General features: G+C 40.2%; 1 long non-coding RNA gene and 1 pseudogene across 2 annotated transcripts; one reads left to right on the top strand and one right to left on the bottom strand.

The window, feature by feature from the left end:
- Positions 1–1,656: 1,656 nt before the first annotated feature.
- On the bottom strand, positions 1,657–23,941 carry LOC147821274 (uncharacterized). The gene is made up of 3 exons (XR_015447358.1): positions 16,618–23,941; positions 12,430–12,493; positions 1,657–5,994 (listed from the first exon to the last, which is right to left on the bottom strand). It is a non-coding gene; the product is annotated as an uncharacterized LOC147821274 (long non-coding RNA).
- On the top strand, positions 12,870–16,895 carry LOC147821275 (adrenodoxin pseudogene; annotated as a pseudogene). The gene has a single exon (XR_015447357.1). The product of XR_015447357.1 is annotated as an adrenodoxin pseudogene (transcript).
- Positions 23,942–23,952: the final 11 nt, after the last annotated feature.

The raw sequence follows: 23,952 nt of genomic DNA, 5'->3' as shown, positions 1-23,952 counted from the left end.
CCTACAATTTTGTAATAGCTTGGTTGGGGCAGCTTATTGGGTGCACTTGGCATCAGCAAGGGCAATTTGAAGGCTGAGGGCTGGAGTCATCCGAAGACTGGCTCACTCACATGCTTGGCAGTCTGGCTGGGAAGGTGCACAGAGCTACAGGCTGGTACAGCTAGGGCTCCTCAGCCATCTCCACCTGTGTGTGGTCTCCTACTGGTTTCCTCCAGCTTGGCAACTTCCATGTAACTTTTAGAATATTGGCTCAAGGCTCCCACGGCATATGTCAGAGAAAAGAACAAGGCAGAAACAATATCACCTTTTGTCCTGGGTGGGGTGTCAGGCCCTACCACTTCTACTGAATTCTATTTGTTGAATCAAGTCACTAATGCTGGGCTACGATCAAAGGGAGGTGAATTGGACTACATTCTTTGATGGGAGGAATGTCAAAGAATTTGTAGCCATGAATTAAAGAACCCTGTAAGGATTTGTTTTTCATATATAACATGTAGGGGGAAAGAGTCTTATACAATGTGGGGACTCGTGATACAATATAAACCAAGCCTTCTTCTATAATTCTGTTCTATCATTTGTAAATGGTTACTTGTCTCAAAGCTGCAAGATGATTGCTGTAGATCCAGACATTGTAATCATGCTCAAGACCAGAAGGACCAAAAGGAATAGTGCCAGCAGCTTCTGGTCCCTTTGATCAGGAATTTAAAAACACATCCCAGGCCCTCCTCAGCAGAATTCAGCTTAAGCCTATTGGCCACAGCTCTGCCAGAAGCCATCATTTGCTTCAGGGGAGGCTACAGAAATGAATACTTAGCTTCCTTCTTCTCCATTGTAGAGGTTGGCAAGGATGGAGAGAGGCAGAAGGGGACATTGGTTCAGTCAAGGCCCGCTTCTGCCCTACTAAGGCTCCACATCAGACCCATATGATCACAAGTAAGAGGAGCTTCAAGGCTGGGGATTTAGCTCAGTGGTTCTGCCACCTGCCTCGAAAGCACAAGGTCCGGAGTTCAATCCCGGGTACCAAAAAAGAGGAGCTTCAAAGAGCTGCCTCTTTCCTTCAGCCAAAGTTCACAATAAAATGACCCAGATATGGTTAGAAGGTGAAAAGTGTCAGCTAACAAATGGAATTATTTACAACTCTCTATTTGCAAATAGGATCAAGAGGTAGACATTGGATTGACTGACTCATTCACACAGTTTAAACAGGAAGCAGGATTGGCTTACCACACAGACATTTGCCAACAAGATAGGGAGGACACAGAAGAAAGAAGGCCCCTGACTTCTGAGAAAATATTTAAATTGCCCTGCAAATGACCTCGGATTCAGACCCCCCAGGGCCTAAAAATAATCTTGGGTAAGCAAAAAGGAAGCAGTAACTTGTATCCCTAACCCCAATTTTATATATAATTTTTAGAGAACATTCCCTCTTTTTGGCTTCTGTTGTTTACTAGTGAATGGCAACAGGAAAAACATTGTGAGTTGATGGATTTGGTGTAACCCATCTGCAATGGACATTCAAATTTAAGATTTAAAGTTATCTAGTACTAGGCTAAAGAAAAAGCAAAACTTCTTTTTTTTTCCCTCCTGGTAAGCAGGGAGCTCCCCAGTCTACTGGCTCACATCTCACACAAGAATAAAGAAGTCACGCTGCAGCAGGAATTTTTATAAATACTTTATTCAAACATTAGCATTAGCATATTGCCCTACAAGGGCTGAAGTGACAACTGGACTTACTGACTCCGGAGTGTCCACATCTGTTTCCCAGGTATACTGACACATGTTCATGAAAACACAGGGTCAAACGTGAAGAAAGAATGTGACCAGAGGAAGAACCCTAGACATCCCAGGCTACAACTTATAAGGAATATAAGGAAATAAAATAAGTGAAGAATAGAAATTTTTTCCTTTAAAATGAAAGAACTCTGACATAAGTAAATTAGATAATTAACTCAAAGCAATGTAACTCATATTAAACAGGAAAAAAGCACCAAGGCAACTGCAAGCATTCTCATTTACAGAGTTTAATTTAGAAGAGAAAGTAATGCAGGTTTTTATTCTAAACAGTGGCTAACTTAATCTAATACAAAACATTCTTTTTAAATGAAAACCATAAAACATATATTATGGGAGTTACCAACCATTTTTATCATTTATAAGTTAATGCTCTGTTTTCAATGTTTCCTATCATCTGAAAATTTTAATTAAGAAGCAAATACTAGGTTTACAGAGATCACGACCTTGAATATGTCTTATTCATGTTTCAAATAATAATCATGTCATGATGACTTTTGATCTGCATGGAATGTAACAAACTAAAATATTTAAATTTTTTATTTTAAAAAAATGCCAGTTTACATCTGGAAATGTAGCTCAGTGGTAGAGCACTTGCTTAGCATGTGCAGGGCCCTGGGTTCAATCCTAAGCACCTCAAAATATAAAAAGTAAAATTAAAATACCAATTTAGAAACATACTAGAAGATAATTCAGATGCTCCCAAGCCACCTAGCAAAATCCTGAAGTGCAAAAAAATGGAAACAAAGTTTTTATCAATAAGGAGGGGAAGAGGGGTTGAAGGGAGGGGAGGGGAATGGGGGAAAAAAGAAGCAAGACATATCATGTACAGGTACAAATTCCCTATGATGAATTTATCATTATGTATATCTAAAATGCACCAATAAAAAAAATTTAAAATCCTGAAAGGCAGAAACCATCATAAGCTTATTCTATAATTCTCAAAAGCAAGTCTCAGTTCTAGGCCCAGTACAAGCAGTCAACATGCTAGATTTCACTACACTCTTAACATTGCTCACAAAGTCATGTATATTCTTCACATATGAAAATATTTTTGAAATGGAATATTCCTGGTACCAAAAAAAAAGAAGTAGAATATTCCTCACACTCATTTTCAACTAGAAATTCCCACTGGGTTTTGAACGAAATGATTTATTAGATGCTTCTCAATTAGGTGACAAGACTAATAGTCCCCATTAAACACTAATTTGTTTTTTACTCTGCAAAGACTAACACAGATGTAAAACAGAGGTTGTCCACTCCTGGAACATATGTCTAAGACAATAAGGCACTGACAGTGATTTGGTACACAGGCCAATTGCCTTTTCAGTGCCTCCCTTGCCACTACCAGTTTCACCAGACACGAGATTTAACTACGAATGCTTCTCTTTGCCAGCTCATGTTTAGCTTCCTGAGTTCTGGTAGTTCTTGGATGTACGGGAGACACACACACATTAAGCATTTATTGAGTTCCATTACCCGTACCATGTTGATGGTAGAAGTGTGGCTGCAGCCTCCATCTGAATTCACACCCTAAACCCTCACTCAGTAGCCATACCATCCCAGGCAGGTGCCTCAGCCTCTCTCAGCCCTGCCTCCTTCATCTGCAATAAACTTAGTCATCGCCACCACCGCCACCCTCACCACAACCACCACCATCATCACCATCAACGTCACCACCGTAACATGGTCTCTCAATCTTTTTCCCCAGGGAAACTAAGATGAAAAGACACAGATACACAGATTGTTCATATTTCGGTGCTGTGGTAAGTGGAGCACAGAAGAGAGTATTTAGCTCAAGGAATTCAGGAAGGAACTTGAGGCAAGATTTGAAAACTGAGTCCAGGTAGCCAGAGGAAGATAGTGCTCCAGAGAAAAGTGGTTGCATGAAACCACCAGGGGGTGCATGTTGTGGTTTGCTAATGATAAGACACGATGGGGAGAGGTCTAAGAGGAGGCTTATGAGGAAGGTGAAGATGAGGTCATGGGAGATGTTTTAGGTCACACTGAAGTGACTGAGTTTCTTTCTGTAGATGAAATTTCATAAGCCAGGTTTATATAAAAAAAACTAGTGTTTATAAGAGGTATTCATGAGATGTTCTTTAGTATTCCTCAAAATAATAACTTCACTGTGACTTATGTTTAGAACTATCCTAAATTTCACTCCTCAGTGGCTCACAATGCACACATTCACATATTGAAGGCTCTAGAGTCTTACATAAAGGGAACTGTTTCACTGGGCGTGGTGGTGCACACCTGTAATCCCAGACTCTGGGAGGGTGAGGCAGGCAAGTTAGAGCCCAACCTGGGCACATTAGCAATTTAGCAAGACCCTGTCTCAAAATAAAAACTTTAAAAAGGACTGGGCATGTAGCTCAGTATGAAGGTCGGGGCTTAATCCCCAGTACCACAAGAAAGAGACTTTTTAAAAATCTCAGTTTAGCCTAAGATTATTGAAACAGACTAGACTGGAGGACACCATTTTTGCAGAGAAATTTGGTCAGGTTTTTATCACAATATTGCAGTTTACCTTAGTAAAGTTACTTGCTGTAGCTACAGAGGTGAATTTGTTTAAGGGGCTTGCCTAGCAAGGAGGAATGAAATGGTGATGATCCAGGACAGATGAGGTAGAAAAGATCAAGAAATGCTCAGGAGGTAAAAAATGTCTAAATTTTCCCAGCAAGAGTGGAGTGAAGGAGACAGAAGACACTAGGGTGATACTTTGAGTTTTTAAATAAATCAAAAGACAAGTAGGAGAGAAGCATGAAGCAAGGGAAAGGATTAGGAGTGGGCAAAATAAAGCACTTGGTTTGGAATATAATGAGTTTGAGGCATCCTTGAGACTTCCGAGTGAAATTACAGGCAGCCATGGAGTTCATCAATCATTATTTGGCCCTAATCTAAACCAGAGTCATCTGACAAGTAATTCCTAGCTCTTCCTACTCAAAATCTCAAACTTAAGATTCCATAGTGCATTGTGTTAACAGCAAATTTACTAATAATAAGGATATCAATTTTTTTTAATTTGGACTTTAAAAAAGTATTGCCAAATTAAAATATGCAAATATACATATGTAGACAAGTGAGCCTCACATTACTCACAGTGAATTACTTAAGCTGCCATTTAGAAAGTGAGTCTGCAGTGGAACCACTGCCATAACTCAGATGTACTGCAACAAACCTATTTGAATGAATTAATTTTTAATACATGCTGTACTAAATCATTTAAAAACTAATTTGTGTTCTTTCTGTTCTATCTCTAAACTTCTTGAAAGAAAGAGATACATTATTTTTGTGTCCTGAGCATCCGAAACAGTTTCTGACACATGGAAAGTAGGCATTAAAGTGTCATTGAGTTGAGGAAATTAATTAAGGCAAGTCTCAGTGATAAACACAAAATCGACAAATTTCCAACTGTACTCTCTCCCTAATTGATCTTATGTTCCCATCTGCAAACTGTTGTTATCAGCTCTGCTCTCCCTCTGAACCTGAGGCTGGTTTTCCAGCCGTACTCGACTTTTCCATCTGAATATTCACCACTGAATTTAACGTGTCCCTGGTGACACGGCCAGTTGCTTGCCTCCATGATGTCCATTCATCCCCCAACCCTTATAAAAAATGCCCCAGTTTTTTTTTCAGAGAGCCACTGTGCCCACTTAAAAAGCTTATGCTCCCTTGTAGCTTTAACTGGGACCATGATATAATTTTGGTCGACAAGATAAAAGTGGGGGTCTGATGGGAATTCCTGAAGAAGGTTTTGCTTTCCCTACATAGACATTACCCCTACTTCCTTCCAGCTTTCTCTTCTATCTTGAAGGCAGACTCTGCCTAGAGCTGCAGCACTCCTATCACACGAAGAGAATGAGCGATGTGGGAAGGATGGCCAAGGAGAAGAGAGCATGTGCTGTTCTCTCCATTTCAAACACTCCTCCACCCGGTTCTTCTTATTTTGGTTCTTTCTCATCATTCAGATACCAGCTCCAATGTCAAAGAGGCCTTTTCGGACACCTCAACCCACCTGTGATTCATTATCTCACACACTGTGTTATTCTTTCACATGCTAATCTATCCAAAATGATATTGTTTATTTTCTTGTTTGCTTGGGATATTTAGTTTTTTAGGTTTTCTTTCTTCCCTCTGTAGATGATAAGCTTCCTGAGTGCAGAGACTGTGTTGATTTTATTCACTGCTCCATCCCCAGATCTAGAAAAATATAAATATTATTTTTAACAAACAGATGAATTTTTGAAGAAAAAAACCAACATATAGTCTTGGATTCTTAGAAGCCTGCCAAACTTTATGGTTCTGAAATATATAATTTTTTGTCTAATATCTGTATGGGCAAAACAAGATTTCTGATTTAAATAAAAGTTTATTCTACCATATTTAACTCAGAACTCACTGAGCATGCTTAATCCTATTAATTATCCCCTATCACAGGTAAGTATCTTTCCTTACCACATATACTCCTTAACACAGAGTAACATAATAAGGGATTAGACCCTTAATACAGGCTGCCAAGTGGCATGTTTTTATAGAAAACAAGCCCTCAGGAATTTGGAAGGGAGCCCAATAGATTCACAGTTAAAAGCCTTCAGATCCCTTTACATACCATACTGGTGCTAAGGAAAGACTCTCTGAAGGCTGTTCTTATAGCCAAGCTAGAAAGCCAGGAACTTTCCCCAGATTCTTCAGTTACAATCCAGGGAAAATAAACTGTGTAGGAAAATTTTTCAAGGTAATAAATACAGCTGCTTTCGGGGAAATATGCTTTCAAACCACAAGGAAAAGGGTATGTACTTCTGGTCAGTTCTATTTCTCGAGGGTTTATTCGGCAATTTTAAGATTTTATAGAGTTAAATCAGTATTTTCATGACTAAATTCTCAGCCACAAGAAAAGGAAACATAACACCATCCGCCTTTCCTAGCACTGCTAGAGAGGCTAGTAGCAGAGCAAGTCAAACAGCTCAGTGCTCAGGGCTCCCAAAGACTCTGTTGTGTTGCATCATGGACAGCCTGGGGCAGGAGAGGGGGGAGCTGGCAGGCGCCAGGATAGGTCAGGGCACATGCAGGACACGAGATCCTAGGCAACAACATGTTCAGAAGTGAGGAAATCTCTCTGCCCTAGAGCCTTCCACTTCCCCTGGCTTCACCTTCTCAAAGGTGGCCTGCAATGTCCTGGGTACCCTTTCAGGGGACCTGCAAGAGCAAAATTACTTTCATAATAATACTAAAAACATAATTTGTCTTTTTCACTACTGATAGTACTGATAGTACAAAATAATACTGGGTCAAACTGTCAACCCTTTAATACAACTCAAAGCAGTGGCACCAAACTACACCTAGTCATCACCATCTTCTTTACTGCTGCACTAACATTCAAAAGAAAGAAAAGAGGGAAGGGAAAGATGGAAGGGAGGCAGTGAGGGAGGAAGGAAGGAAAGAAAAAGAAAGTTGGCTTTACTTAAGAATGTCCTTAATGAAGCATTAAAAATCATAAGTTTCATTAAATCACAGCACTGTAACATTTCGTGTGACTAGGAAGTCCACATAAAGCACTTTTCCTTCATGTCAAAGTAACACAGTTGTCTCTAGAAAAAAAATATTTGTGTTACTGTGTGAGTTGCAAGCTGAACTAGCTACTTTTTTCATGCAAGGTCATTTTTACATGAAAGAACAACTGATTCGGATTTAGCAGACAAATTTTCTTGAAAAGGATCAATGTGAGCCTGGCACTTCAAAGAAAACATGTAACAATATTTGTTGCTCAATAGCCATTAAGAAATTACTCCTACCTGAGATTTGGGTAGTAGCTACAACTATCCAGAAAAGCTATTAAAATGTGTTTCCAAACACAAATCCTTGTGACACCAGATTTTCTTCGTATACTTTGACGAAAACAACATATCACACTAGATTGAAAACAGAAGCTGATATAAAACTCCAGCTATCTTCTATTAAATCAGACATTAATAAGATTTGAAAAAAACAAGGTAATCTCTAATTTTTTTGTTTTGAAAAATAAATATATTTGAATAAAAATATATATAATGGGTTTATTTTTTCAAATGAATTGGTAATTATTTTTAAATGATTCTAATGTGACTAATATCCATAGATACAATCCAAATAAAAGATTTTTGAGGTTCTTAATATTTTTTGAAAGTATAAGGGATCCTAAAATCAAAACCTGGTACATAATGGAAATGTACAATAGGAATAGAAAAAAATGTATAATAGAAGTACATACTGAAAGTATAAACCTACATTTCTAATAACATAGATAATTTTCATTCTACCACAAAATATAATTTCTTTATGCAGTTAAAGAAAACTCAGTCAGGAGAGTCCAGTTGCTGACTAGCATGTCACCACAACGACTTTCAGGAGTTACCAAGTTTCTGTCAAGGGACAGAGGCGGGTGCCACAGTCCCTGGGATAAGAAAAGGTCCAGTGGGGAGAAAACGCTCAAGTGCTGTACATTGTGCACCTATGCTGGTGCAGCACTCTGAGCAATGAGAAGTGAAGTGAACTCTAACACAAGATCATTTTAAAAACTTAACTTCATACTTCCCTCTGTTTTCCCCCTTGAAATCTGTGCCCTTTGCCTCAGGGAAAGTTTGAGGTTAGAATTCTTGATTTTTGTTTTTAAAAACCTGAGGGCACTAAAAAGGATCCAGTTAAATCTGGGGGAGAAATGTTCCTTGGCTAAAATAAAATTTTCTCCAGTTTGATGGAGGAGTCAAAGTCTAAGTGCTCCTCAGTCTCCAGTACAGAGAGAAGGGAGGAGAGAGAGAGAGAGAATATTATTTGGCATTGAAAAGGAATGAATACATACTGATACATGCTACAACATGGATGAACCTTAAAATCACTATACCAAATGCAGGAAATCAGTTACAAACGTTTATATAATGCATGATTCCATTTATAGGAAATATTCTGGGATAAGAAAATCTACAGATAGAAAATAGATTAGTGGGTGCATAGGGATAGGGGAAATAAGGAGCAACTGCTAAAGAGTAGAGGTTTGGAGGCAGAGTATAAAAATGTCCTAGAGTTAGCCTTGGTGGCTCACAACTCTCCTAAACATACAAAAAATATTGAATTTTACACTTCACGTAGGTGGATTGTATGACATGTGAATTACATCACAATAAAGCTAAAAGATATAAAGAAACGCATCTCTTGCCCACCCGAGGTGTACTGACATTCACATTCACTCTACATATCTAATGCTTTATAAAGTTACTTTATGAGGTTATAGCAAGGTGGTAACTACTAAAACATACATTGTGCCAACTCAGAACCCAGTAAACAAGGCCAGTCCATGACCAATGGAAAAGGCGCAGAAGAGGGCAGATACGGGCTTCATGGAACATGAAGCCATGTGACAGCTGGCCAAGGTGGCACAGAGCACCCACACCACTGGCAGAGCACCATCTTGGGCAGTAGTGGAGCAAGCAGCATTCAGAGTTGTGGGAAGGGGCCAACATCAAGCAGGCCCTTAGCAGACTGCAAGGCCCCACTTCGGGGAAGAGTTTCAATGGCAGGGTTCATGTCAAGTGCACGATTGCAATGAAGGCTGCAGCCTCAGAGAAACTGAGCAACCAACCCTCTAAAAAGGACCTGAGGCAACCACACAGGGACCTAATTAGTGTTAATCACAAATATATGTCACTTAGAAATGATAATACAGCATACAACTCAGGTAAGTTCTACAATAAAAATAACAGATACTACTGGTCAGGCACTGTTACTCTGTACTTTATATTTTTAATTTATTGTACCTATAGGCCAACCCTCAGAAATAGCTATTCTTATTCTCTTACAGATGCGGAAACTGAGTCACAGAAAGGCAAATAACTTGTCCAAGTCACTAGTAAGGACAAAGCTAAGAGTAAATCCCAGGCCTCATGGTCCCAGGGTCTGTCTTAACAACTTTACCATGCTACCCTTAGGGGAGCAGCCCACTTTCTGCAACTGAGTGATCAGGATCAGCAGGAACCATGGTTGATGTTGAATCCCCTTCAGCATTGAACTGCAGGGTGGGTCTATAAAGCGCTTCCCACAGAGGAGACTTAGTCATGGAGCCCAGCTGGAGCTGAGCCTGCAAGCAGTGGTTAAATGATGGCCGCACAGAGAGAACCAGGGTAGGCAACCAGGCAGCATACAGCTAACTTCTTTCTTTTACTGCACCACTATGAAGCCGTGCCTTAGACTGTTTAGGCTGCTATAACAACATACATGGAGGGGATGACTTCTAAACAACAGAAATTTGTTTTGCACAGTTTTTTAGGCTGGCAAGTCCAAGATCAAGGCACAGGTAGATGCTGTGTCTGGTGAGGACCCAGGACCTCAAAGGCAGCTGTCTGTTTAATCTAGCCTTGCATGGTGGAAGGATGAGGGAGTCTCTTGCAGGCCTCCTCTATAATGGTGTAAATCCCATTCATGAGGGCTGAGGCCCCCACCCCTTAATACCATCATGTTGAGTGTAAGGATTTCAACACATGAATTTGGGAGGAATATAAACATTCAGCCTATAACACATAGGTGTTCTCTTTTTTTTAACAGATGAGAAAGCTGAGATTACACATAATTTGGCTAAAGACTCAGTTAACCACAAACCAAGACTAGATACCAGACTTTCTGATTCCAAGATGGCAGCTACGAAGTGGCCTTTGGAGGTTGGCAGGCAGTGTCAAACAGCAAGTGAACTGACAACCAGGGTAGCATAATGGTTAAGAACTGTGATTGGTGGCCAAAGTCCAGATACAACAGCTACCCTATAATCTTGAGAGAGCTACTTAACTTTTCTAAGTCTTAGCTTTCACCCGTAAAACAAGTTTAGAACTACTACTATTAATAAGGTCTAACTCCTAGGCTTGCTATGGGAACTCAATGAAATACTATGTGTAACTGGTAGAGTGTCCAACATCTAGTAGGTGCTCAGTAAGTAGCAGCCATTTTGCGTAGGCATTCCTTTTATTGTACTACTGAGCAAAGACCATCTATGAGGCCATTCAGCTCTTTCTCCTGAGCCATTTTACCACTTGATTCAGAGGATATGAGTGCTAAAAGGAACATTTGAATTTATTTAATCAAATTCTCTTTTCTAACAAATGAGAAAATTGAGAGTTAGTACGTATGTTGCCCGAGGCTTTTTAGCTAGTTGCAGTCAGAGGAAAACCAGATCTTTTATTTTTAACTTAAAATAAAAAAGATGTTGGTATGAGATAGAAAAATACTTAAGAAGAAGTAAAATCAAGACAGCCCCAAGAAGGCCTTGGAACAGAGGCAGAACTTAGTGAGAAAGGCAATCGTGCCACACTGGAGCAGAGCAGGAGAGCTGCTGGCATGCTGGCAGAACCTTGCTCCGCCATCAGCATCAGTGTGCATGAGTAAGGGACACTTTCCAGGAAGCAGGAAGTGTTGCTTTCAGATATTCATTCCCTATCACCCCATCCCTGACCCGCGGCACCAAACAAAGGAAACTGGAGCTTGGTTGATATACAAGAGAAGTTAACAAAAGGACAGAAACCAGTATCTTGGAAAGCATATGGTAGACATGTGATTAGTGGTAGTAAAATGATCAGAGAAGAAAAAAACGAAAAGTCTTTTATATCCCTGGAGAAGGTTGTCTTCACTTGCTAAAAGACTAGCAAAATATTGACTAAAATTAACAAGCAGCTGTTAGATGAGGGTGAGGACTATGAGGAAAGGTGTATTGAGCTAAAGAGGTAATAAAGATCTGTGAGAATGAGACTTGAGGAAAACAAATGTGTGTGTTTTCACATATCCACAGATATATATTTAGCTGCTGAGAGGGCCTGTCTTTTGCCTTTGCAACAAATTTAAGAGCTTCCCTCAAAGGCAAATTAAATTGTGTCCACTGTGCTATTCACAAGGGTCAGGGAAGGCGATGGGAGAGGTAGTGGGAGTATGATAGGGCAGGCAGCCAAAAACTAAGGAGCAGGGATTCCCAAATGAGGTTGCTGCCCCACCTGCTACACGTTAATGGTGCACCCATCCCTGACAATTTGGTGTCCCTGTTGCATCTTTTAAAAGAAAGAAGTACATTTGGGAAATATTTGACAAAGCTCACTTAAAGAAAGAAAACTTAGAATTTTGTGTGTTTTTAAGCCATATATATTATTCAAAGAAACTAAGTTAACCCCATTTTATACAAAGACTGAATGATTATTAGGTAAAGAAATCATTCCAGACTCCAAAGCTTTTCCACTGGCTAGATAGAGCCAGCATTCTGGTCCTGTTTGCTATTTTCAAGCACCCAAGTAATGTTAACCGGCACACTACTTTGCTTAGATTTGCATTTTGAGTTAAAGAGGCACTGGGTTCAAATATTGTGCTCATCACCTCTCCATTGCTATAACAAATATATGAGACAATCAACTTATAAACACAAAAGATTCATTTTGGCTCATAGTTTTGAGTTCTAGTTTGTGATCAATTTGCCCTATTGCTTATAACACTGTGGCAAGACAGCACCACATAACAGGAGCACATGGCAGAGCAAAACTGCTCACCTCATCAACAGGAAACAGAAGAGAAGGGGAGGGGAACAAGGTCCCACAACCCCTTCAAAGACACATCCTCAATGAGCTGAAGACCACTCACCTTTTATAGTTCCTGTCATCTCCCAGAAGCACCCAGCTGGGGACTGAACTCCTAACACACAGGCCTTTGGCGAACCACAGCAAACATGTAAAGGAAAAAATGTAGTTACTACTGTGAACTATCCACTAACACCATCGGCTGTGACATGATATGCTAAAAAGATCAGTCTCAGACATCATAAGTCTTCTAGAGACTTTCCCAAAGAGAGAACCACAAGTGTTATAGGAAAAAGAATTGCCTTGAAACTTAGGACAGAAAGTTAAGGCAATTTACAGACAGTACTACATTCCAGTTGAAATATGTACTTCCTCTACTGCATGACACACATGACCACATGTGACTCCCCCTCCAGATGTTACTTTCATTGACTGCGTGCTAGGGCCGCCAGGTCTCATACTGACAGTGATAAATGTAAGGGACCTGTTCAACTGGCTACTTTCTGTTCTCATGGAATATCCTTGGGAAAGACCAGGGTTGTTTTTTTTTTTCTATGTTCTCATATCTTCTAGTTTTCAAATTTTGATGGCACTTGTACATTTGTCTACATTGAACGTAAACTTTCCAACCTTTATTTTCCTCCTTTTTTCACAGATACAATTTTAAGTTGGTGGGCAACTATTAATGTTAGTCCAGGAGCTGCTGAGTTTGCAGGTTTTGCCAAGATTTACCAATTTTGTATCATATGTGTATTTTAGGGAACTTAAACACACAACCACAAGTAGATTCACAAACACCACTTCCTTTCTTTCTTTCTCTCTTTCCTTTCTTTTCTTTTCTTTTTGCAGTACTGAGAATTGAATCCAGGACCTTCACATCGAGTTACATCCCAGCTCTTTTTTAGTCTTTATTTTGAGACAGTGAGTTAGTTACTAAGTTAGCCACGCTGGGCTTGAACTTGAAATCTTCCTGCCTCAGCCTGCCAGAGTGCTGGGTTACAGGCCACCATGCCCAGATACAAGCACCATTTTCATAAGCACCATTTTTCTTTAGTGTCTTCTATATTTTAAAGTCCGTTGGCCACCACTGATAAGATATATACACATAGAAGTAACTAGAATATAACTTCAACATACCTTTGGTAGCTATCTTTGGCTAACACCTTTGTTGGTCTACAGAGGAAGCATTGTCAATGGTCTCTTGCTATTTAAATAAATTAGGGAGAAAACCAGTAGCAGGTCTCACTATGGGAAGATTAGAATTGGAGATTTCATTAAAAATATTACAGGGGCCGGGGATTTAGCTCAGTGGCACAGTGCCTACCTTGCAAGTGCAAGGTCCTGAGTTCAAATTCCAGTACTGCAAAAAAATTATTACAGGTGCGCCGCTGGGAGCCGGGCTTCGTGGAGACCCCGTGGACCGGGCCCTCGCTCAGCCTCTTGACTGTGCCTTGGGTCGCACGCGGCAGTTCCATGACCGCAGCATGGCCGCCGCGGGGGGCTCCCGGCTCCTGCTCGCCTCCTCCTCGGCTTTCAGCTTCCCAGGCCGCCGGTGGCTGCTCCTGGCCGGACCCGGTATGGGAGCCGGCGGCCTACCGGGCAGCAGGGCGCGGGGCCTAGGCGTCGATGCGGCCCCCAGCCTGCCTCTGAGCTTGTCGGCTGGGAACAGCTCAGAAGATAAGATAACAATCCACTTTATAAACCGAGATGGTGAAAAATTAACAACCAAAGGAAAAATTGGTGACTCTCTGCTAGATGTTGTGGTTGAAAATAATCTAGATATTGATGGTTTTGCTGCCTGTGAGGGAACCTTGGCTTGCCCTACTTGCCACCTCATCTTTGAAGATCACATATATGAGAAGTTAGATCCGATCACTGATGAGGAGAATGATATGCTTGATCTGGCTTACGGACTAACAGACAGGTCACGCTTGGGCTGCCAAATCTATTTGACCAAATCGATGGACAATATGACTGTTCGAGTACCTGAGGCAGTGGCTAATGCTAGACAATCTGTTGACATGGGCAAGAGTTCCTAAGTTACAATAAAAAGAAATACGTTCAAATATTAAATGTTAACAAAAATTTAGTTATTTTTTATAATTATCTTTTAATGTAATGAGCACATGGGTGAATGCATTTATTATTATGACGAGCTTTGCTATTTTAATTCAGCTTATGTAACAATTTTGTAGTATGAATGTGTATGATCTTTTGGTTAAATTATAAAAATATGTCAAATATTAGAAAATAGTTGATATGATAATAAATCCTCATGTATTTTATCTTATGTGTATTTAGCAGCTTTAGAAAAATATTACCACATAATCTTATGTCTGCCTATTTAGAAAGTAGGTTAAAAAAAGGTAATATTACCCCTGTTTGATTTGTGGCAGAGATCTAAAGAGGCTTGCCTAAGGCCATATAACCAGAAAATCTGTACTAGAACTTACATCTTGTTACTGTAAATTTTCTGTTTAGACTGAAGTCAGAAAAATTAAGAGTATCTTAATTTATGTAAATGTGTATTGAAAAATCACTTAATTGAATATTAGTTCCTTAATTTCAGACAATATTAAACTTATAAACAAATTTTCTTAAGTTTTTGATTTAGTGAGAAGTGTAAGTCTGAACATAGGCATTATAAAGAAGTTTGACGTCTTTTCTGACTAAGCTAGAGGAATAAACTAAACTTAAATATCTTGTTTTTTTTCTATTCTCAGCAAAATAGTCTCTCTTTGTAATCTTTTGAAATAATGTTGATTTACAAATTGCTGCCTTGTAATAGAATAGAAATCTTAAGAATTAGGTCCCTGTATCTTGAGCCAGAGGACATGAACTAGGTGTTTCGTCATATAGCCCAGGGAGTACTGTTCTTTCTCATGAAGTGTGTGCAGCCTGCATAGCAGTGTGTCAGAATCCCAACATGAGAGAGTGGGTTTAGCATCACAGAGTATTAGTTATGTATGGAAGACATTTGTATCCTTGTCTTTGTTGAAAATAAATTTGTAAAACAATAGAATATATAGTGTGCTCTTTGGAGCATACCAACTAACCTGGATGAATTGTGAGGGAGAGAAAATTAGAAAAAGCATAATTATAAGACAGTTGGGTTAGCTTCAAGTACTTTATTGCAGTTTGATCATTTATATAAATATTGGTCAATTATAATACTTGACATACAACATTGTGTTAAGCCCATTAGAGGTACAAAGATGAACAAGACAAGAAATGTCCTCAGAGACTCATGGGAAAACATATATACTGGTATGCACACATAATTTGCTTAAACCAAACCAACCAATTTGCCAAATAAGAATTTAAGCTAATCAGTATGTAAAAAGTGACTAGGCAGAACTTGAGGTGCCTTATGTTCATTTAATACTTAATAGCTATTGAACGCTTTTCATATAGTGTGTTACATACTTTTTAAGTACTTTATAACAATTCATTTTCTTAATGAGCTCCAATATTGTTTTCTTATACAGATCACTTAAACTCCTTTCTAGAGCTACAGTACTTTGATAAAAACGCTCTAAAATTTAGAGCCAAAACCTGCTAAACTTTAGAATGTAAATTATCTCAGATTTCAGATTTTTTAAATCTCAAATTAAAGACATTGTATTACTTAAATAAAACCTTTTAAACTTAAAAAGAACAAAATTATTACAGCACACCTCCTGCTCCTCCTCCCTTCTGGGACCAAAATTGCCTTCAAGGTCCTGGAGTTTGTAAGACACAATAAATAACCAGGGGGTTAAAATGCATCTTGTGAGAAAGCATAGAAAATCCAACACAAGAAGACATAGGCATTATTTATAGACCTTGGAATGGTGCTATAGTAAAATGAGACTGAGGAGAGAAGGAACACCTTGCTAAATACCATCAGGGGAAAATGTGACTTTAAATTTCTACCACCTCTATTCCCCCTACACTGTATTGTTCTTTTGGAAATGTATCAGTTCTTATGCCTAAGTCTCAGACCAGAAAGGAACAATCTGCAGATGGTGCTGAAAAGGAGCAGCTTTGCTCCGGTGCCACTGCCTCCCCCCCACCAAAGAGACGACTAGAGCAGCACCTCCATCGTTCCAGGTGAACAGGCGCAGTTAATTAAGCACTTTAGCAGCCAAACAAGTTTGGGATGCCTTTGTGTCTCCGTTTCCAGCATCCTCAGGAAGCAAACATGCTGATTCTGAGAATTTCAAATTTTCTGAGGTTCCTAGAAGCCCTTGGAGAAAGGAGATTTGCTTACCTACTGTGGTTTCTTGAGCTGTAGAATTTGTTTGTCCAGATTTTCTTTCAAATTTGAGGAAATGAGACAAAATGAAAATAAAAGAATGACTTCAGGACACTTGGGTTACATAATTAACCCTCCATTAGTTAGCTCTCCATTACTATAAACAAAATCTGAGAAAACCAACTTGAAGGAGGAAAGATTTATCTTGACTCACAGTTTCCGCAGTTTTAGACCATGGTCAGCTGGCCTGTCCCCTCTGGGGCTGTGGTGAGGCAGCACACTCATGGCAGGGGTGTGTGGTAGAGCAGGGCTCCTCACCTCATGGTAGTCAGGAAACAGAGAGAGAAGAGAAGGGGCTGCATACAAAATTACCCTTCAAGAGCATGCCACCAGTTAACTTCCTCCAGGTAGGCCTACTTCCTAAAGTTTCCACTATCTCCCCAAAATCCCATTAGGCTACAAATTCATCAGTGGATTAATCCCTCATGATAGAATCACCTTCCAAAACTCCACCTCTGGACACTGCTCCACTGGGGACCAAGTCTTCAAGACGCAAGCTTTTGGGGGACATTGCACATTTCAGATCTAAACCATAAGACACACATGCATGGGAGGTCTTTAATGGATGTAGGATAACATGCATGGGGCAGGATATTGGTTCTCACATTTTAATGTGTCTGAAATCATTCGTTGGACTCGTGAAGAATAAAGGTAACAAGGTACCATCCACAGAAATTCTAGAGTGGAGCTCTCCAAATGACATTTCTAATGAGAACCACAGGTGAGCTCATCATAGGTAGTTCAGGCAACCAATTGTTAGAAGATAACTCTGACTCCCAAGAGCCTCAGTTCTCACCTTCCCCAATTGCTTTTTTTCATTCTCCAACTCCACTGAAACAGCTTCCATTCATCAAGGCCACCAGTGGCCTCCTTGTTCTCAGATCCATGACCAATTTTCAATCCTCATAGGTCTTGCTTAACCAGTTGTCAGTATTTGACACAGTTGACCACTCACTCCTCCTTGAAACACAACCGGCTTGCAGGGCAATAATCTCTTGGTTATCCTTCTCCCTTTCTGGTTTCTTCTCAGTCTCCCTTCCTGGTCTGATTTGCCTGATTTCTAAATCTTGCAGTGCCCTGGGTTTCAATCCTTGAATCTTTCCTCTTCTCAATCTATTCTCACTTCTTCAGTTTTGCCATACATTCCATTGGTTTTAAATTCCTATTAACTCTAGAAATTTATAAATTTGTATTTATGGTCCATCCTACATTCCAGAGCTCCAGACTAATACACCCTATTGACAATTAAACATCTCCAGTTTGAAGTCTACTAGGTGTACATTAATATGTACAAATCCCCTGGTTTCTACTCCCCCCCCCTTCAAAACGTGCTCATGTATCAGTATTTCCCAGATTAATAATGGGTAACTATTTTTCCAGTTGCTAAATCCAAAAAGCCACTTGCCATTACTGACTCCTTACTTTCTTTACAATCTACATCTGAACCATCAACAGAAGCCAGGTGTGGTGGCGAGCACCAGTAGTCTCAGCACTCGGGAGGCTAAGGTATGAAGATCACTGAGAATTCAAGGCCAACCTGGGCCACACAGCCCTGCTCAAGGCCAGCCTGAATTACACAGTGAGACCCTTTCTCTCTCTCAAAAAAAATCAGCAAATCCTGTCAGTTTTACTAGGCAATAATTCCAAAATTCCATTTCTCCTCCCCATTTCCACTTCTATCACCATAGTCTAAGCCATGATCATCACTCAGCTGGATTAGTGCAATAGCATTCTAACTTCTTTCTGTTCCATTGTTCCTGTTAATATTCACTTTCCCAACCTATTCTCCACAGCACAATCAGAGTAATTTTCTTAAAACATAAGTCATGATACCCTTCTGCCCAAGAGCCTTCCCATCTTACTGAAATTAAAATCCAAATTCCTTACCACAGCCCACATAAAACTCTGTTTTATTTAACCCAGGGCTACCTCTCTGACCTCATCTTGGATTAGACTCTTCTCACCTTTTGCACTAGCTATTTCCTCCACCTAAAGTGCTCTTCTCCCTCTCTCCCTTTAGGTTTCTGTTCAGGTGTCATCTCTAAACAGGCTTACTGACTCTGGTAGTACAACATCCAATAACCTCTGCCTCCTGGGACCCACACCTTTGTATAATCTCCAACTCTAGAGTATGAGATTTAATGACTCAATTCTAGCAAATAAAACCAGTCAGCCACAATGAACTGTCCTTTTGGAGATCAGATTACAAAAAGTCTGTGGCTTCCATCTTCAGCATACTCCTTCTTCTACTTGCTTGCTCACTCTGAGGGATACCAACTGCCATATTATGAGTGGCCACATGGAGAGGTTCATGAGCTAAGGGACTGAGGAGGGTGCCTAGCCTCCAGCCATCAAAGAACTGAGTTCTCTTGGTCCAGGAGCCTGCCCTTAACTTGAGCTTGCCAACTATTCCACACTGAATCCAACTTCTTGAGAGACCTGAAGCAGAGACGTGAGTTAATCATACCCAGATTCCTGACCCATAGAAACTGTGGGATAATTAAAAGTCTGTTGTTTTTAACCCATTAAGTTTTGGAGTAATTTGTGTTATTCAGCAATCAATAGCTCATGCACTGATTGTTCTGTGTAAATTCACAAAATTTCTCTAGCTCTGCCAGTCTACCACTTCTAGTTCTCTTACCCCAGTTATCTTTTCTATAGCACTAATTTCCAAAGCCTCATCTACTATGTTTGGTTAGTTCTCTCTCTACCCACAAAAACAAAAGCTCTATGGGGCAAGGATGTTTGTAGGTTTGTTCACTGTTATAACCCAGCACCTAGCACAGAGTGGGATCTTTAAAAAAAATGTGTTGAATGAATCAATGCATCTGAGTAAGAGAAAGAGCTTTGTAAAATGGTGAAAACACACCTCAGAAGGTTACAGTGAGTGTTAAATGGATGAAATACTCAATGCATCTGGTCCACAATTGGTGCTTAAGACAATGTGATTTCCCTCTCAAGAGAAATTTTCATCAAATGGCATTGGTGTGGGTAAATAAAACTGTAGAATTTTTGCAGACTGGGACCCTTGTTTGCACAATACTTAGCAAAGAAAAGAGATGTAGCACCTTTAAAGTAAGATGCGAAACAACATTTCAGTGGCCATTTTAATGATTAGTCTCACCCAACCCATCTCCTGAAAGTGCACAACACTCCATTTTCATGGGGATCCTCACCTTTAGCTTTCTGTATTGTTCTATAACTCAGTTCCACAGAAGTTCTTTCAGATCTTTCTGAGGTCTGAATTAGATGCTCACTTTGAGAGTCATTTAGAGAAAAATAAAAATTAGTTCTTTGTGTCAGTCTTACTAATTGGCCTCTTAAAACCCTACTGTCTTTATAACCATTGCCAGACGATAAGATAATCCCGAGAGCAATAGGCAATTATTACCATTTCGAAACCACTCTGCAGCTGCATATGAAATGAGATCATTGGGTATATAATCTTCAGTTATTATGGACATAAGCCATTCTCTGGCAAGAAGCAGTGTAAGCAGATCATTTCCAAGGAACAATAATGTTTAAAACCTTAATAGTAGCCAAGCAATAGGAGCAATTTTCCTACCAGGATTGAACTGAAAATAAAAGAGCTGTCTGACAAGCTACTCTGCCACACTGATATTTCCTGAACCCTCCGGGGACTTTATTTTAGTTATGGTTTTCTTCCAAATCTAGCACAGTTTCTGTTACATGAGAGGTGCTCAGTAAATGTGTGCGGATTAGATGGATGAATAGACAAATGAAAGAATTCTTATAAGCCCCTGGAAGAGTGTCTCCTTGTCCTATGAGGTCGTCTACCTGCTACAGCATCATGAGTGGCCACTTCTTTTCTGCCTGAATCACCTGATGGCCTTACCTTCCTTGGTGGGTAAACAGACCTGACCTTCCAATCCTGGCCTGCCACTTTCTAAATGTGACATTGGTCCAGTCACTCATCCACTCTCAGGCTCACTTTCCTCATCTGTAAAACTAGCATAATAATATTTAATAGTGTTATTAAAAGCTAACATAAAATAACAGTAATAAACACACCTAGATAATCAATATGCAATTGTTCATTAAACCTAGTGTGATCCTGTAACGATAAACAGAAAACATCTCACTTGGTCTGTTCTTTCTCAGTCAGTCTCATTTCACAAGTCCCGGGAAGGGTGACTTTAGCAGGGAGAAACATGTGCACCAGCAAAGTATTTCCACTCTTATGTCAACTAACCCCTTTTAGTGAAAATTTATCTTTTACTTTCAAAGTGCTTTCAAATACATCACTTCTTTGAGACTCACAACAGCTGTAAACATTGGTAGAATCAGAGTCAAGGCCCTATTGTATGGATGAGGAAACTGAAGCAAAAAGAAATTACACAAGATCACATTTAGTGAAGGACAAAGTGAGGTCTTAGGCTTCGCTTCATCCTAGAATCTTTGTCTTGTGTTATAGATTGTTGGGCAAGGGAATAGAGGCAGGAAAGCCAAGAACCTGACCCAAACACATCTCCCAACCTCCATCCTGTTGGAAGCAGCAGGGTAATATAAGATAACTGAGCAGCAGCCCCTTCTGAGCTCTCAAACCTGGCTCCTTAAAAAATGCAGAGACTATGGGCCAGGGATTTAGCTCAGAGGTGCCGCCACACGTCTCACAAGCAAAAGGTCCTGAGTTTGATCCCCGATACCTACAATAAAAAAAAAAAATGCAGAGACCAGCGAACACCTGTGATTGAGGAAGCAAGTCTTTGAAAGGGTGGTACCGACCCTCTTTATTCATTCTCCTGGGAACTAAGTATGAGGAACCATGTGTGAGGCGGTGCCCTCCATGGGCCACTCCCATCCATAATTGCTATGGGTGACAGAAGTCTTGAAACTGAGAGATGACATCACAATCCTGTCCTTCTGGTCCTGCAGATAGAGTCTTAAAACACCAAAAGGAGAAAGCATCTCCAATCCCATGCCACTTTACAGCACAGCTAGCTAGATCTAGGGAGGGAGAGAAGATTAATAATTATTGACCGCCTACTGTGGGTCAGCATTGTGCTAGCCCCTGTATATATGTTATCTCACTCCATTCAATCCTTAAGCCAACCACTTGGCGTACTCCTCTAACATCGATTCCAACTCTTATGTTGTATAGAACTGACCTGTACTTGTGCTAGGAATAGGACAAGTGGCTTGGGTATAAAGTGACTAGCATAAGTCTATTTTTGGGTCACAGTTCAGGGAAAGGATGTAACCAAGATTGGACAAACAAGAAGTTTTCTGGGGGTGTTGGAAAGAAGCATATTTGTGCAATCTCTCCTTCCTCTCCCTCCTTCTCTCTTCCTGTCTCTGCCCTGGAAGGTGTCCTGGAAGGTGACCCTGGATTTGCCATAACCACTTTGCCACCTTTAGGGCAAACAGCCTTAGGGTCATCTGACTTCACAAAAAGCTGAGCAAAATGATAAGAAGAAATCAATTATTTGGTGATGTCATTAGATACTGACTTAGGCAACCCTAGTTTTCTCTAATCCTTAAAATTCCCCTTATATGACAGCCAAATAATACCATTTATTAATTTAACTAGTCTGAGGTGGGTATTTGTATTAAGTCCACTTCGTGTTACTGCGATGAAATACATCACAGGTAACTTACAAGGCTGGGTAACTTACAAGGAACAAAGGTTTACTTAGATAATAGTGTTGGAGGCTCAAAGCAATGATGATATCATTAGTTCAGCTCTGCCAAGGACCTCATGGTAGATGACATCACAATGGCAAGAGCCTGAGAGAGAGATCACACATTAGGACAGAAATTCAGAGAGACACTGGGTCCAATGAGAACTATGTTAATCCCATCTAAGTGTATACTCTCCAGTGACCCAACAATTTCCCACTTGCCTCCACCTCTCAGGGTTCCACCACTTCCCTCATTTCCACAATGTGGACAAAGCTTCCATCACAGAAACAAGCCACATCTAAATCACAGGATTCTACAACTTGCAACATAAAGAGGCTTAACTGTCTTGGTTATGATAAAGCAAGGCCATCATAACAAGGATACTCAACAGCAATGGAGTATTCTGTTTTGTTTTGTTTTGTTTTTGGTACCGGGGATCGAACTCGGGTCCTCGCACTTTCGCAGCAGGTGTTGAAAGCACTGAGCTAAATCCCCAGCCCAGTAATGGAGTATTTTAAAGATCAGAGTTCATTTCCCTCTCCTGTAGCACCAGGTGGGTGTCCAAGGTGGACACACTTTACCTTGTGTTCATTCCTCCCAAATCATTCCACCGCCACCCCTATGATCTTGCCTTCATCTCAGTGGTCAAGATTGTGTTGTTCTGGATCCTACATTGTAGAAGAGTATGGAACAGTCTTATATCCCACAGCCAAATGTGACACAAAACTACTATTCACCTTCCACTAGCAAGAAATCGGTCATTTGGCCACATCTACTGGTAACAGCAAGAGAGGCTTAGAAATGTTAGTAACCAGATGCCCAGGTACATATCCATTACCACAAAAGAAAACAAGAATAGATTTTGGTAGACTGCTAGCAGTCATAGCCACACCAATCATTATAGATCCCATTTTCTTGAGGAGATACATTAGCCTAAGGAAACTTGTCTAAAATCTCATAACTAGTAAATGGCAAAGATTAGAATCCAAACCTCCAATTCTCACCATCACACTCGCCACAGGGTGTTCTCTTCTTGCTACTCTATGTATGCAGTCATCCTTCCCCACAAATCCAGCTCCTAAAATAACCGCATCCAGCACTAGCAACATAAATGCCATCAGTTGCTAACCCCAGCTCTGGCAGTTACCTGGTTCCCTGCCAAGATAACTAGCTTCCTGCTAAACTCCCAACTCTGACATACAATTATCTTCCTCTCATAGGGGAAGAAGTGTTGGATCAAGAATTGAAGTGAGTTGTCAGAAAAAGGAAAGAAAAGGCCCAAATCCATGCAATTAGGAATGAAAAGGGTGAAATTACAACAGACCCAGCAGAAATACAGAGGCTCATCAATACCTACTTCCAGAACCTATACGCCAATAAGATGGACAACACAGAAGAAATGGACAGATTCCTAGATACATAAGAATTACCAAAGTTGAACAAAGAAGACCTAAAAATTCTGAACAACCCAATATCAACCAATGAAATTGAAAATGTAATTAAAAACTTATCAACTAAGAAAATCCCGGGCCCTGATGGCTTCACTGCTGAATTCTACAAGACATTTAGAGAGGAACTACTGCCACTACTGTTTAAACACTTCAATGAAATTGAAAGGGAAGCAATACTCCCAAATTCATTCCTGGA

The sequence above is a fragment of the Heterocephalus glaber genome, unplaced genomic scaffold, assembly GCF_053883595.1.
Source record: "Heterocephalus glaber isolate CG9 unplaced genomic scaffold, H.glaber_assembly_v1.0 deba00001752, whole genome shotgun sequence".
NCBI classification, from domain to species: Eukaryota; Metazoa; Chordata; class Mammalia; order Rodentia; family Bathyergidae; genus Heterocephalus; species Heterocephalus glaber.
This window is presented reverse-complemented; position numbering and strand designations above follow the sequence as displayed.